The sequence below is a fragment of the Gorilla gorilla genome, chromosome 6 (assembly GCF_029281585.2).
Source record: "Gorilla gorilla gorilla isolate KB3781 chromosome 6, NHGRI_mGorGor1-v2.1_pri, whole genome shotgun sequence".
NCBI lineage: Eukaryota > Metazoa > Chordata > Mammalia > Primates > Hominidae > Gorilla > Gorilla gorilla.
The window spans coordinates 14,347,975-14,362,454 of NC_073230.2; the positions used below are offsets into that span (position 1 = coordinate 14,347,975).

The 14,480-nt window shown below is 50.9% G+C and overlaps 1 pseudogene; it reads left to right on the forward strand.

Moving 5' to 3' along the window:
- The first annotated feature begins 8,809 nt into the window (after positions 1 to 8,809).
- LOC115935314 (putative glycosyltransferase ALG1-like) lies at positions 8,810 to 11,769 on the forward strand (annotated as a pseudogene).
- The last annotated feature ends 2,711 nt before the right edge of the window (positions 11,770 to 14,480 follow it).

The following is a 14,480-nucleotide window of genomic DNA, read 5'->3' on the forward strand; positions in this document are numbered from 1 at the left end:
TCTCACTTGCCAGTGATGTTAAGAGCTTTCCCACCAGGGAATGTGCCTGGCAGTTGTGGGCAGTCTCTGTTTCTCTTGCTGGCAGACAGAACGGTTCTTTGTTTTTTTGAGACGTTCTTCCACTCTTGTTGCCCAGGCCAGAGTCCAATGGCATCATCTCGGCTCACCACAACATCCGCCTCCTGGGTACAAGCAAGTCTCCTGCTTCAGCTGGGATTATAGGCATGCACCACCATGCCCCGGTAATTTTGTATTTTTAGTAGAGATGGGGTTTCTCCATGTTGGTCAGGCTGGTCTCAAACTCCCAACCTCAGGGGATCCACGCGCCTCGGCCACTTAGAAAACAATAAACAAATGGGGTAAAATGGTAGCACTGGGGAATCTCAGCAAAGGGTATAAAGGATGTCTTTGTACTATTCTTGCAACGCTTCTGTGTCTGGAAAAATAATAATAAATATTACATATTTAATAACTAAATGAATGAAAAAGTGTGCAATGTTTCTGCAGATGTCAACCTTGGCAATGCAATAGGATCATCTCAGAAGCTCTGCATGAATATCAGTACCCAGGCTTCAACCCAGAGATTCATAGTCAGTTAGCTGGGGGTGAAACTGCAGACATCAGCATGTGTGAAACACACCCCGAGGTCATTCTAGTGTGAATCCAGAATAATAAGCAGCCAGCTTAGCCTTTAGTGTCATTGGGTGACAGGAAAGCTCTAGGCTGGGGACTTTCTGAGCCCCCATGTCTGCTTGTTTTGAGATCTGATCTTGGGGGCAGCATGGTGACTCAAAACAGGAGCACAGTCGTGGGTCCAGTCTTGGTCCTTCCACTAATAAGATGGGAGATGTTGGGTCAGATCCCTTGCCTGTGCCAAGCCTGGGTTTTCTCAGCTGTGGAATGAGGTTAACCAGGAAGTGCCTCAGAGGCCAATGTGCATTCAAGGAAGAAGATGCCCAGCTCAGTAACTGATATGGTGTGGCTGTGTCCCCACCCAAATCTCTAATTATAGTTCCCATAATCACCACATGTTGTGCGAGGGACCTAGTGGGAGGTAACTAAATCATGGGGTGGGTCTTTCCCCTGCTGTTCTCATGACATTGAATAAGTCTCACAAGATCTAATTCTTTTTTTGTTTTGAGACCGAGTCTCACTCTGCTGCCCAGGCTGGAGTGCAGTGGCATCATCTCAGCTCACTGCAACCTCCGCCTCCTGTATTTAAGCAATTTTCGTGCCTCAGCCTCCCAAGAATCTGGGACAACAGGCATGAGCCATCACGCCTGGCTAATTTTTGTATTTTTATGAGAGATGGGGTTTCAACATGTTGGCCAGGCTGGTCTCAAACTCCTGATCTCAGGTGATCCACCCACCTTGGCTTCCCAAAGTGCTGTGATTAGAGATGTGAGTCACTGTGCCCTGCCTGATCTAATGGTTTTATAAAGGGGAGCTCGCCTGCACAACTCTCTTGCCTGCTGCCATGTAAGATGTGACTTTGCTCCTCCTCCACCTTCTGCCATAATCATGAGGCCTCCCCAGTCATGTGGATCTGTGAGTCCATTAAACCTCTTTTTCTCTATAAATTACTCAGTCTCAGGTATGTCTTTATTAGCAGAGTGAGAATGGACTAATACAGTAATCCTTACACCCCCGGACCCCAAAATAGAGTTGCCACAGGATGGCAGTCAAATCTTTGTGATGTCCAGCTGGCAGAAAGGAATTTGGATGAGTAGGGCTGGCCAACTTCTGGTATTGCTGGTGGGTCCTGTCATTGTGTGGGTGACTCCTTGCACCCCTGGCCCTTCATAGGACTGAAATCTGGGAGGGTTCTGGGAAAGGGGCTAGAGAAAGCAAGAGGACACCAATCTTCTTCCAGGCAGTAGGAAAGCAAGCTGGAGAGGCCAAGCTCCCAAGTAAACTGAGGCACCTCCACTGGCCCCTTTGTGAGGCACGCTTGACCTGGGTTTTATGGAAAGAAAGCGCCCTCACCAAAGGGTGCTAAACAAGGCCCCAGGCTCCACACCTGATCCCAGGTGCCCCTCTCTGCCCTGCCCTAGACTCACCTAAAGCTGTACTGCCCAGAGTCATGGCCTCAGGTCACATGTGGCTACTGGGCACTTGAGATGTGGCCATCTCAATTGAGATATGCTGTTAGTGTAAAATATACACTAGATTTCCAAGCCGTCATGAGCAAAAAAAAAAAAAAAAAAAAAAAAAGAACATAAAATATCTCATTAAGAATTTTTAACTATTCATTAATGTTGAAATAAAAATATTTTGAATATACTGGTTAAATAAAGTTTACTAGGAGAATTCATTTCACCCCTTTTACTTTTTCTAATGTGGTGACTAAATTATTTAATATTACACATGTGGATTACATTATATTTCTATTGGACAGCTCTGTTCTAAAATCTGCACATTGTCCTTTTGTGGCTTATTTCCTTGATAATTTTATTAAAATTAAATTAAGGGGCCAGGTGCAGTGACTCACACCTGTAATCTCAGCATTTTGGGAGGCCAAGGCAGGTGGATCACCTGAGGTCAGGAGTTCGAGACCAGCCTGGCCAACATGGTGAAACCCTGTCTCTACTTAAAAATACAAAAATTAGCGGGGCATAGGGGGGCGTGACTATAATCCCAGCTACGCGGAGGCTGAGGTAGGAGAATCACTTGAATCCTGGAGGCAGAAGTAGCAGTAAGCCGAGATCACGCCATTGCACTCCAGCCTGGGGGACAAGAGCGAAAATCCATCTCTAAATAAATAAATAAATAAATAAATAAATAAATAGAAAAACAAAATTGAGGGCCAGGCACGGTGGCTCATGCCTGTAATCCCAGCACTTTGGGAAGCCGAGGCAGGAGGGTGACTTGAGGTCAGGAGTTCGAGACCAGCCTGGCCAACCTGGTGAAATCCCATCTCTACTAAAAATACAAAAATTAGCTGGGCTTTGTGGTGGGTGCCTGAAATTCCAGCTACTCCAGAGGCTGAGGCAGGAGAATCACTTGAACCCAGGAGGCGAGGTTGCAGTGAGCTGAGATTGCACGAAGGCGCTCCAGCCTGGGCGACAGAGTGGGACCCTGTCTCAAAAAATAAAGAAAGAAATAAAAATAAATTGAGGAAGGATTGAGCATGCAAAATAGAATCAGCCTTTGACCCCGAATACCCTGCAGTGAGAATTCCTCTGTGGTTCTCAGGCTTCTGTCATTCCATCAAATACACTCTTCCCTCAACTTCACTAAAATGCAGATATTGTGAGATAATGCTCATTTCTCACAGCTTGCTTGAATAATAACAATGATCATTATAGTAATTTATAACTTAATAGTCAACACTGCCTTTTTAACCCAGGCTGTGAGACTGAATCGTAAACGTGACATTCTTTAAAGCTGTCAATTAATATACCAGACTGCATAAACTCTAATAACTTACCTTTCCATGGAAAGAGAATACGTGGGTATTCTCTTTGAAGACAAATGGTGGAGAGTAGACTCTCATCCAAGACCCTCTGGCAGTAATGAGTTGCATTCCAGAAGGTTCCAGAAGGTTCTGTGGAAGGCTGCAGTTTGGGATTGGTTCTCAGGTGTCTGTCTAACTGCTTTCTAAGGATGAAGACGGCCTGGCGCGGTGGCTTACGCCTATAATCCCAGCACTTTGGGAGGCCAAGACGGGCGGATCACGAGGTCAGGAGATCAAGACCATCCTTGTTAACACGGTGAAACCTCGTCTCTACTAAAAATACAAAAAATTAGCCGGCATGGTGGTGGGCGCCTGTAGTCCCAGCTACTCCAGAGGCTGAGGAAGGAGAATGGCATGAACCCGGGAGGCGGGGCTTGCAGTGAGCCGAGATCGTGCCACTGCACTCCAGCCTGGGTGACAGAGCGAGACTCCATCTCAAAAAAAAAAAAAAAAAAAGGATGAAAACTCCTGGTTCGTGCTTTAGGAACATCCACAGAAGCAACAGACTAAGACATGCCTCCACACAATAACAGACCCAGGCAGTGCAGAGCCATGTGGGTCTTATCTGTCCTGTTGTCCACAGTCTGGTTTTATCTTAGACCTGGCCTGGTGCAATCTATGCTGCGTATAGGCACTCCACTTAAGTTTCCTGTTTGTAAAAAGCCCCTTTCATTGGGTGATTCCTCAGGGCTTTAGGGGAACTTTCTGGAAACCAGGAAGAAGGAAATAAAGGTTGTTTTACTGAGGATGGGTGACATTGGGTGCGGGACCCAAATGAGTGGTTTGAGCAGAAAGTAGCCTCCACGCTGGACTAATGCTTGGCAACATTATGGGAAAATTTGAGGAAGCCGGGAGAGGAGGGGGTAGAGTTTCTTTCCCAGTCAGCCAGGGGGTCCAGGCAGTTTTGGTCCTAGGATGTCTCTGTGCATTCCCAAGTGATTGCAAGGCTTCTTCTTGTCATCATCTGAGACTTGGATTCCCCAAGCGTCCTTCTTTTCCTGGAGTCTCTGAGTCCTCTATTCCTCAGGCCTTTCTTCAGCCCTCCCAATAGCCCTGCCATGATTTCATTGCAGGGCTGTGACCGTCTATGACAAGCCGGCATCTTTCTTTAAAGGGACACCTCTGGACCTGCAGCACAGGCTCTTCATGAAGCTGGGCGGCTCGCACTCTCCGTTCAGGGCCCCGTAGGCCTCCCATCCTCAGCTGCCTTCTCTCCTGCTCGCCACTGCCCTGGCCTCTCCCCTTCTCACTGCAGACCTGGGAACCCACTCATCCAGGGGTTGGCACACTAAGGCTACAGGCCATTCTCCTGCTTTGGTAAGTCAAGTTTCACTGGGACACAACACACTCATTGCCTTCTGAGTTGTCTATAGCTGCCTTTGAGCTACAATAGCAGAATCGCGTTTTGCAACAGAGAACCCGTGGCCTGCAAAGCCTGAAGTATTTACTCTCTGGCCCTTTAAGAGATGTTTGTGGACCCCTGCGCTGTCTTACTCTCCTGCCAGTGGGTTCCCTGGCCTGTGGCAGGATCTGTGGACCTGTGGGTCCCCTGAGGTGTCTCACGGGGCTAAGGAGGGGAACTGTGTGCAGATCCACACACCCTAAGGTGTGCCCCTGGGTAAGCTGGGGTGGTGAGGGAGGGTGTCCCTGCACCCTCATATTGAGTCCAGAGGATGATAAGACAGTAAGTCCCGTGGAGAAAAGGAATGAATCAGTCTTGTTTGCTGTTTTAACCTCAGCACCCAGCAACAATATTAGAGGAAGGAAGCCCAGGCCTTGATGGCAGGGGTGGCCTGGTGCTGCTGATGTGGCCGGGCACCCCAACCTTTGGGAGACTGCAGGCCTTACCACAGCAGGAGATGCCCGTCCTGGGGCTTGGGCCTACTCTGTGGCCTCTCACAGGCTTTTTTCCTGCTCTTTCAGTTCAGAACCTGACGAACCAGCCACGGAGCTGTCGGCCTTCATGGAGCGGGATGCTGGGAGCGGGCTGGTGATGCGTCTCCGCTAGTGGCCAGCCCTGCTGGTCAGCAGCACAGGCTGGACATGTCTGCACGACCCCTGGAACACTTGGGCTTGGTGTGATGGGCACCTGGCCAATCTGTGTTCTCCTCACCCCTGCCAGTCCTGCATGCCCCCACCCCGCCACGGTCTCAGTGAGAAGGGGAGGGCGTGTGAGCTGGAAAGAGGGGTGTCTAGAAACAGGCCCCTGACATTCAATTCTCTTCTCACAGAGGACGAAGACTTCTCCATCCTGCTGGCAGCTTTAGAAAGTAGGTGTGTGGCTGTGGTGAGGAGCTCTGGGCTTGTCGGGGGCCACTGAGCTGTGAGCTGCTTGCCTGGCCTGCAGCATGTTCCTGTCCCGGGCCACTGGGTGGGGCAGCCTGGGGACAGCGGAGGTGGTGGAGGTGGGCCGCCCTGAATCCCCAGTTGGGTCATTGAGTGACCAGGCCCTCAGGCTGAAATGCCTCCTCCAGGAGAGTATCTCACAGAGGCTGGTGGCCTCCCCACAAGAGCAGTGCTCTTTCTCCAACTGACCAGGTGACTCTGGCTATTGTTTATTTAAAACTTTTTTTCTGAATGGGCGTGGTGGCTCACACCTGTAATCCTAGAACTCTGGGAGGCCGAGGCAGGCAGATCACCTGAGGTCAGGAGTTTGAGGCCAACATGGCAAAACCTGTCTCTACTAAAAATACAAAAATTAGCTGGGTATGGTGGTGGGCACCTGTAATCCCAGCTACTTGGGAGGCTGATGCATGAGAATTACTTGAACCCGGGAGGCAGAGGTTGCAGTGAGCTGAGATCATGCCACTGCATTCCAGCCTGGGTGACAGAGCAAGAGTCTGTCAGAAAAACAAAAAAAAAGAAATTCTATCAGAAATTCCATGTAGAATTGTTTCTTTTTTTAAACACAGAGTTTAAACACAGAGTTTGAGCAACTGACTGTTGATGGACACAACCTTCCTTCTCTCATCTGTGTGATAACAAGTACCGCCTGGGACCCTGGGTGTCTGTTTGGTTAGGGGATGGTGGAGGGGGAGGGGCACGCAGCCTTTACCCTGTGCTTCCCACGATCTTGTCTCCTTAATCTTCACTGCAGCTCTCTGCATAGGGTCTTATACTGCTTGACATGGGGGAAACTGAGGCTCAGAGGGTTTCACAGCAGGGCAGGGAGCCCAGATTAGAATCTGTAGATACCAAGCTTTCTACTTTTTCAGTAGTTTCCAAGCACCTTTTTGTTGTTGTTGTTGTTACATCATTAGTGTCTTTTTTTCTTTCTTTTTTTTTTTTTTTGACAGAGTCTCTGTCGCCCAGGCTGGGGAGCAGTGGTGTGATCTTGGCTCACTGCAACCTCCGCCTCTCACATTCAAGCAATTCTCATGCCTTAGCCTGCCGAGTAGCTGGGACTACAGGGGCCCACCACGCCCAGCTAATTTTTGTATTTTTAGTAGAAACAGGGTTTCCCCATCTTGGCCAGGCTGGTCTTGAACTCCTGACCTCAGGTGATCCACCCACCTTGGCCTCCCAATATGCTTAAATTATAGGCATGAACCACTGTGCCTGGCCATGTCTTTGGTGCCTTAACCAAGCCTCTTTTAATTTTTCAAACGGAAGAGCCCCTGTCCCACAGTTACTGCTGCTGAGCCCTTTCAAGGTGACTCAGTGAGGAGGGAGAAAAGCGGAAGTGGTGTGGGAAGAGGCGGGGTCTGGGCCAGCTGCTGGTCCTGCTCTCCTCCCTCCTCTGGCCTCTAGGCTCCCAGGAGTGGTTTGGAACTCGCGCCATGTGCTCTGGAGGCTGTGGCAGGGCAAGGGGAGTCCTCGTGTCCCCTGTGCACAACACAGACAAAAGGCTGGGTCCACCCAGTGGGCGGTCGGCTGCCAGGCAGGTGCTTACCCCGTCATGTTTGCAGCCCGAGGCCAGCTGGCTGCAAGTGCAGGGCTGCGCGTCAGGGGTCAGTGTGCACACACCCCTGCAGGTCTCGGGGCTCCTGGGTTGCTTCTGGAAGGGCCCGGATGGGGCCTGACTGGAGCTGACGAGGGGTGGAGCTTCTGGGAAGGGGATCCCTCCTAGGGGGGAGTGTCTTGGGCCTGGGGCCACTTGGTAGGGTCAGAGACAGTATCTGCTCTTCTCTGTGAAGGCAAAGGGCCTCTGACGGAGTATTACAGCCGCCTCATCCACCAGAAGCATTTCCAGCACATCCAGGTCTGCACCCCTTGGCTGGAGGCCGAGGACTACCCCCTGCTTCTAGGTGAGAGGCCAGCAGGAGGCTCAGGGAGGAGGCGGGGCCTTAAGCAGGGGGAACAGAGGTGGGCGGGATGTACTTTTTCTGAAAAGGTGGCTCTGGAGGCCACTTGGGGACAGGACCTGGGCTCTGGCTGAACTCCCGGGAGGAGGCTACTTCCTGGTGTGCCAGCCCCTCTCTGCCAGGTGGCCCCAGAGGCCCTTTACCAAAGGGTTTGAGGAGGCCATGTCCTTTCAGCCTGCCACGCCCTCCATTCAGTCCTCTTCCTTCCTGCAGGAGGGCTGGGCCCGGGGTTGGGGCACTGTTGCCCAGGTGTGGGAGGGCAGTGGCTTTGGGACGATGTGTCAAACAGTGTCGCCTCTCCCAGTGAGATGGTTCTCCTTTGCCTCCGTCTCTTTCCCCGATTGATTTTTCCAAATGGGGAGTCGTGGCTTGGTCCTGATGCGTCTCTAGAGCTGCATCTTCCACCTTCGAATGAGCAGAGCAGTTGGAGGCTGAGGGCCTTTTCCTGGCAGGACTCTCCCGCTAGTCTTTGTTTTAGACAGTCTCGCTCCGTTGCCTAGGCTGGAGTGCACGATCTCAGTTCATGCAACCTCTGCCTCCTGGGTTCAAGCGATTCTCCCACCTCAGCCTCCCGAGTAGATTACGGGATTACAGGAGCCCGCCACAACATCTGGCTTATTTTTGTATTTTTAGTAGAAACAGGGTTTCACCATGTTGGCCAGGCTGGTCTTGAACTCCTGACCTCAAGTGATCCTCCCGCCTTGGCCCCCCTAAATGCTGGGATTCCAGGTGTGACCCATCACGCCTGGCCCCAGCTAGTCTTTAGAAATATTAAGCTGTTTCGCTTCGTTTTCACACTGACAGCTGGTTTGTGGTGGGTGTGCTGTGGTTTATTATTATTACTGTTATTATTATTATTATTATTTTGAGACGGAGTTTCGCTCTTGTAGCCCAGGCTGGAGAGCAATGGCACGATCTTGGCTCACTGCAACCTCCGCCTTCCCGGGTTCAAGCGATTATCCTGCCTCAGCCTCCTGAGTAGCTGGGATTACAGGCACCTGCCATGATGCTTCGCTAATTTTGTATTTTTTTTAGTAGAGATGGGGTTTCACCATGTTGGCCAGGCTGGTCTTGAACTCCTGACCTCAGGTGATCCGCCCGCCTTGGGCTCCCAAAATGCTGGGATTACATGCGGGAGGTGAACCTGGGAGGTGGAGGTTGCAGTGAGCTGAGATTGTGCCACTGCACTCCAGCCTGGGTGACAGAGTGAGACTGTCTCAAAACAAAACAAAACAAAACAAAATAACAACAAAAAAACCAAATTGTGGTTAAGTAGAAAAAGTGTCAACTTACATTTTCAGATGTCCCAGCCAGGCCGTGTGGCTGCTTGGCCGGCTTAAGCCACTTGTGCTTGGGGCTGTCGGGGGCCTTATCCGATTTTCACTCCCCTCGGTGGATGTTGCCTCACTGTGCTGGGATGATTTGTGTTCCCAGGGCAGAGACCAGCGCTCTGACCCACCCCTCTTGCCTAGCCGAGTCGGTGGACCTGGGTGTCTGTCTGCACACGTCCTCCAGTGGCCTGGACCTGCCCATGAAGGTGGTGGACATGTTTGGGTGCTGTTTGCCTGTGTGTGCCGTGAACTTCAAGTGGTAGGAGCAGAACCCGAATCTTTCTGGGGATAGCTTCACAGATCCACCGCTGAGGGGGAAGCAGTGCAGAGTGAGCTGCCCACAGTGAGGCCCTGCCCCTCGGTCAGTCCGGCACACACTGGAGGCCACGAGGAGGAGCCCTGCGTTACTGTGGCTGGGCTGAGCCTCACTAAAGTAGTTGCTTCCATTTAGAGCTCATGTTATATTTAGGTTGGTACAAAAGTAATCACGGTTTTTGCCATTAAAGATGGCAATTACTTTTGCACCAACCTAATATGAAAAAAAAGCATCTTAAATACTAGAACTCCACTTGGGGCTTTTGCTCCTAGAGTAGAATTGGCGGGAATTGCCTGCAGGCTTACATGGTTTTCTTTGTTTCTTTCTCTCCCACCATGTCCCTTTTGGCCAAGCTCACGTGGTGGGTTTGAATCAGCTAAATGAGTGTCATGCTGTGGCCTCACTCCACCCAGCGTAGACGGGTGTTTGGAAGCGCGGTGTTAGAGGAGATTCTAGAAGCTGTAGCCCCAGCACAAGCTGAGCCCTTGGCCCCTGCTCAGGAGCCGACTCCTGGATGGGATTCAGGGATGTGAGCCCCTCCTGTGAGCTGAGCTCAGGGAATGTCGGGATCAAACCTGGTGCCCTAGAAAAGTCATCTTTTATGTGCTGAGCCAGTACCCAGGGTGTTCCCTTTACTTGTTCCATGGCCATGGAATTAAGAAAAACATGCAAAAATAATTCTTCAGTCCTTGAAGAGCATCCAGCACAGAAGGTACAAACCCCCCTTAAGGCTCCCTCCTCAAATCGGTTTGGCCATTTAGATGTGCACCCCTCCAGGCCTTTATACCCTTCACATGCCAAATCTAAGAACCAGCTCCCGGAAACCACACCCCCTGTTCCAACCCCCGGCCTGGCTTGAGCATGGAGTTGGGGGGGTGGAGCCCAGGTGGGCACCCCAGGGGACTGATGTCTTCTCCAGGCAGCTCTCAGGCTCCCTGGGTTCTCTCTGCAGTTTACATGAGCTGGTGAAACATGAAGAAAATGGCCTGGTCTTTGAGGACTCAGAGGAACTGGCAGCTCAGCTGCAGGTAGCCACATCTGCCACCACGCCAGGGTGGGGAGGGTTCTGGAGACTGGCACCGAGCCACGCTCCCTGATCCCTTCTTCCCACAGCTAGGGTGGGACCATGTGGGGTCTGGCGGAGAAGCTAGGGAGAGAGCAGAGGTCACAGGCCGGCCCACTCTGCTGTCCCGTTTTGGTACAGTAGGCTCAGGAAAGTTAGGACACACCCCCACCTGCCGTCTGGATTTATGGAGCTGACACTCCACAAATGATGCTGGAGCCAGGTGGGCCAGGCTGCAGTTTAGGAAGTGATCAGGATCACGTAGGTGGGCGGGCAAAGGGAGCTTCTGGGACCAGCCTTGAAAGATGGGTGGAATTCTGCAAAGGTTACTTGTTTCTTATTGCTAAAAGTAATACATCATTCTCGCCAACAGAATGATAGGCAGGATTTTCAGTAAAGGTCCAGGTCGGAAGTCATTTAGACTGGGTCCCCCAGTCTCTGTCAGAACCATGGTACTCTGTTGTGGTGTGAAAGTAGCCACAGATCATCTGTCGATTAAGGGGTGTGGCTTTGTTCCAATAAAACTTTATTTACAAACCCAGGCTGTGGGCTGGATTTGGCCTGCAGGCTGTAGTTTGTGATCCTTGATTCAGACAGTTTAGCAAGGCTGAAAAGAACACCCACACCCCCTTGTTACCCACAGATGGGTGGGACATGGCCAGAGGCCAAGAGGAGGGTGCTCGCAGGGGAACATACAGCATGTAGAGGCTGGGAGGTGCTCCAGGGCACCAAGTGTGGGAAAGTGGGACACACGGGGAAGTTTCCAGAAAGCGTGATGTCAAGTTGGAGGCGGAGCGCTGCTGGGGCGTGAAGAGTCTCGAGTCCAAGTGAGGGAGTTAGGAACTTGGGAGGGGTTGTTGTTGGGTCGGGGACATGGGGTCAGCCAGGTGGTGACCTGGGATGGGGTGGGGACAGGAAATCAGTTAAGCTCTGCTATTTATTTTTTTGCAGATGCTTTTCTCAAACTTTCCTGATCCTGCAGGCAAGCTAAACCAGTTCCGGAAGAACCTGCGGGAATCGTAGCAGCTCCGATGGGATGAGAGCTGGGTGCAGACTGTGCTCCCTTTGGTTATGGACACAAAACTCCTGGGCCAGAGGCTAAAACCCCGGGACCCCTGCTGTCCTTCCCGCAGCTTCTTCTCGGAGTCTCAGGGCAAACCCTTTCGAGCAGCGCCTCCCAGTGGCCAGAAGGTGAAATGACGGCAGTGGTGCCGCCTGGTGAATGAATTGGTTCTGTGACCCGGGAAGCTGTGCTTGGCTCTGATTTCTTTTCTGGAGGCTCGGAAACACTTCCTCTCTTCTTCTTTTCTTCACGCCCCATGCCCCTGCTAGCGTATTACTGTTCCGTGACTTCCCTATGACCTCTGCAGTACTCCTCATCCTGCGTTTGGTCTCCAGGTGTCATCTTTCTGCCGTGTTCCTAACATTTTGATTCCTGTCTTGAAAAAAGCACCTGCTGCACCGTAAGCCCAGGGATGTGGCAGCTGCAGCGGGCTTGGCTTTGTGAGGAACCGAGTGTGTCCAGGGATGTGGCAGCTGCAGCGGGCTTGGCTTTGTGGGGAACCGAGTGTGTCCACGTTGGGGGAACATCATACTTGATACACACGTTTTTATTTGCACAAAGAAAATGCTATTTTTGGAGCCAGAGTTTTCATGTCTGATTGATGGCGATTTTCTTAAGAACCAGAAGTGCTGGCAGAAAGGGAGCACCCACACGCTTAGATAGCCGATGTCTTATTAGAGGGCAGTTTGTGGTTCCTGATTTGGAAATTAACATTCTCCAAGCATTCCAGTCCAATGAAAGTGTTATCCGCTTTCCCATATAAAAACTCTTCCCACGAGAGTGACTTGATTCTCACAATCCCGTTGGAGTCGTGTGTGAGTCCTACAGTGTGAGGTTCAGCATTGCCATCTCCAAGTGCTCTTCGTAGGGAAACAGTTTCTAGTCATGACGAGGTTCCACTTCCCATCTGATCCTGGCCCAGCCTGGAAACAGAGGACATGTGTTTCAGGATGGCAGTGTTTGGGGACAGGACATGAGCGTATTGTGTGGGGCTGCTAGGACAGGCCTGGGGGGGTGGGGGGGTGTCCAAGTCAGTTTACTTGGTTCACAGGTTCCCAGGCCCAGCCAGGTGCCTAGAATTGGCCTCCAGGATGGGACCAGAAATCTGGTTTTGCATAGAAATGGCTAGCAGCAGGCACCGTGCCTCTGTCCAGTCTCTGCCCGCGTCTGCCCCAGCACTTGGCACAGCGGGACAGATGCAGAGATCTGAACCCACATCTACCTGGCTGCTCAGTCAACCCACTCTTCACAAAGCTTAGAAAGCGTCCAGGCACAGTGGCTCACGCCTGTAATCCCAACACTTTGGGAGGCCAAGGCGGGTGGATCACTTGAGATCAGGAGTTCGAGACCAGCCCGGCCAACATGGTGAAACCCCATCTCTACAAAAATACAAAAATTAGGCCGGCACGATGGCGGGTGCCTGTAATCCCAGCTACTTGGGAGGCTGAGGCGGGAGAATTGCTTGAACCCAGGAGGCGGAGTTTGCAGTGAGCCGAGATTGTGCCAGAGTGACAGAGTGAGACTCCATCTCAAAAAAAAAATCACACACACACACACACACACACACACACACACACACACACACACACACACACACACACAGCTTAGAAGGGGCTGGTGTTCTCATAAGCACAGATATCTGAAGAGCCGTTAGCCAGAATGATTCTTTTTTTTTTTTTTTGAGATACGATCTTGTTCTGTCACCCAGGCTGGAGTGCAGTGGCACAGTCATTTCTCACTACAGCCTCTACTCCTGGGCTCTAGCAATCCTCCCACTTCCTGAGTAGCTGGGATGACAGGTGCGTGCCACCATGCTAGTAATTTTTTTATTTTGCAGAGATGGGGTCCTGAATGCATGGCCTCAAGTGATGCTCCTGCCTCAGCCTCTTTTATTATTTTTTTTTTGACAGAGTCTTACTCTGTTCCCAAGGCTGGAGTGCAGTGGTGCAATCTCAGCTCACTGCAATGCATCCCAGGTTCAAGTGATTCTCCTGCCTCAGTCTCCCGAGTAGCTGGGATTATAGGCGTGCACCGCCAAGCCTGGCTAATTTTTGTGTTTTTAGTAGAGTTGGGGTTTCACCGTGTTGGCCAGGCTGGTCTTGAACTCTTGACCTCAAGTGATCCGCTCACCTCAGCCTCCCAAAGCCTCAGCCTCTAACAGTGTTGGGATTACAGGCGTGAGACACTGTGACCCGGGATGATTTTCAATCACAGTTTTTTGTTACGAGTGGAAAATGCGTATTTATAAAAATGAAGTAGTACAGACATGAACGTGTAGAAGTCTCTATAATCCTGCCATCCGAGGATGGCACCTGTTAACGTGTATATCAGGGATGTCCAATCTTTTGGCCTCCCTGCACCACATTGGAAGAAGAAGAATCGCCTTGGGCCACACATAAAATACACTAATGCTAGCAATAGCTGATGAGCTAAAAGAAAAAAAAATCACAAAAAAACCTCGTACTGTTTTAAGAAAGTTTACAGATTTGTGTTGGGCCGCAGGTTGGATGAGCCTGCTATATATATATTCTAGGTTTTCCCCTATAGGTATACTTATGTGAAAATGATGATTGTGATAATTTTTTTTTGAGATGAAGTCTTCTATGTTGCTCAAGGGGGCCACAAACTCCTGGGCTTAAGCCATCCTCCCGCCTCAGCCTCCTGAGTGGTTGGGAATATGGTACTCATAACTATGTGTGGGTGATTATTATTATTTTTTAAACAAAAATGGGGCTGGGCGCAGTAGCTCACGCCTGTAATCCTGACACTTTGGGAGGCTGAGGCAGCAGATCGCTTGAGGTCAGGAGTTCAAGACCAGCCTGGCCAACATGGCGAAACCTCGACTCTACAAAAAATACAAAAATTAGCCAGGCGTGGTAGCATGCACCTGTAGTCCCAGCTACTCAGGAGGCTGAGATGGGAGGATAGCTTGAACCTGGGAGGTGG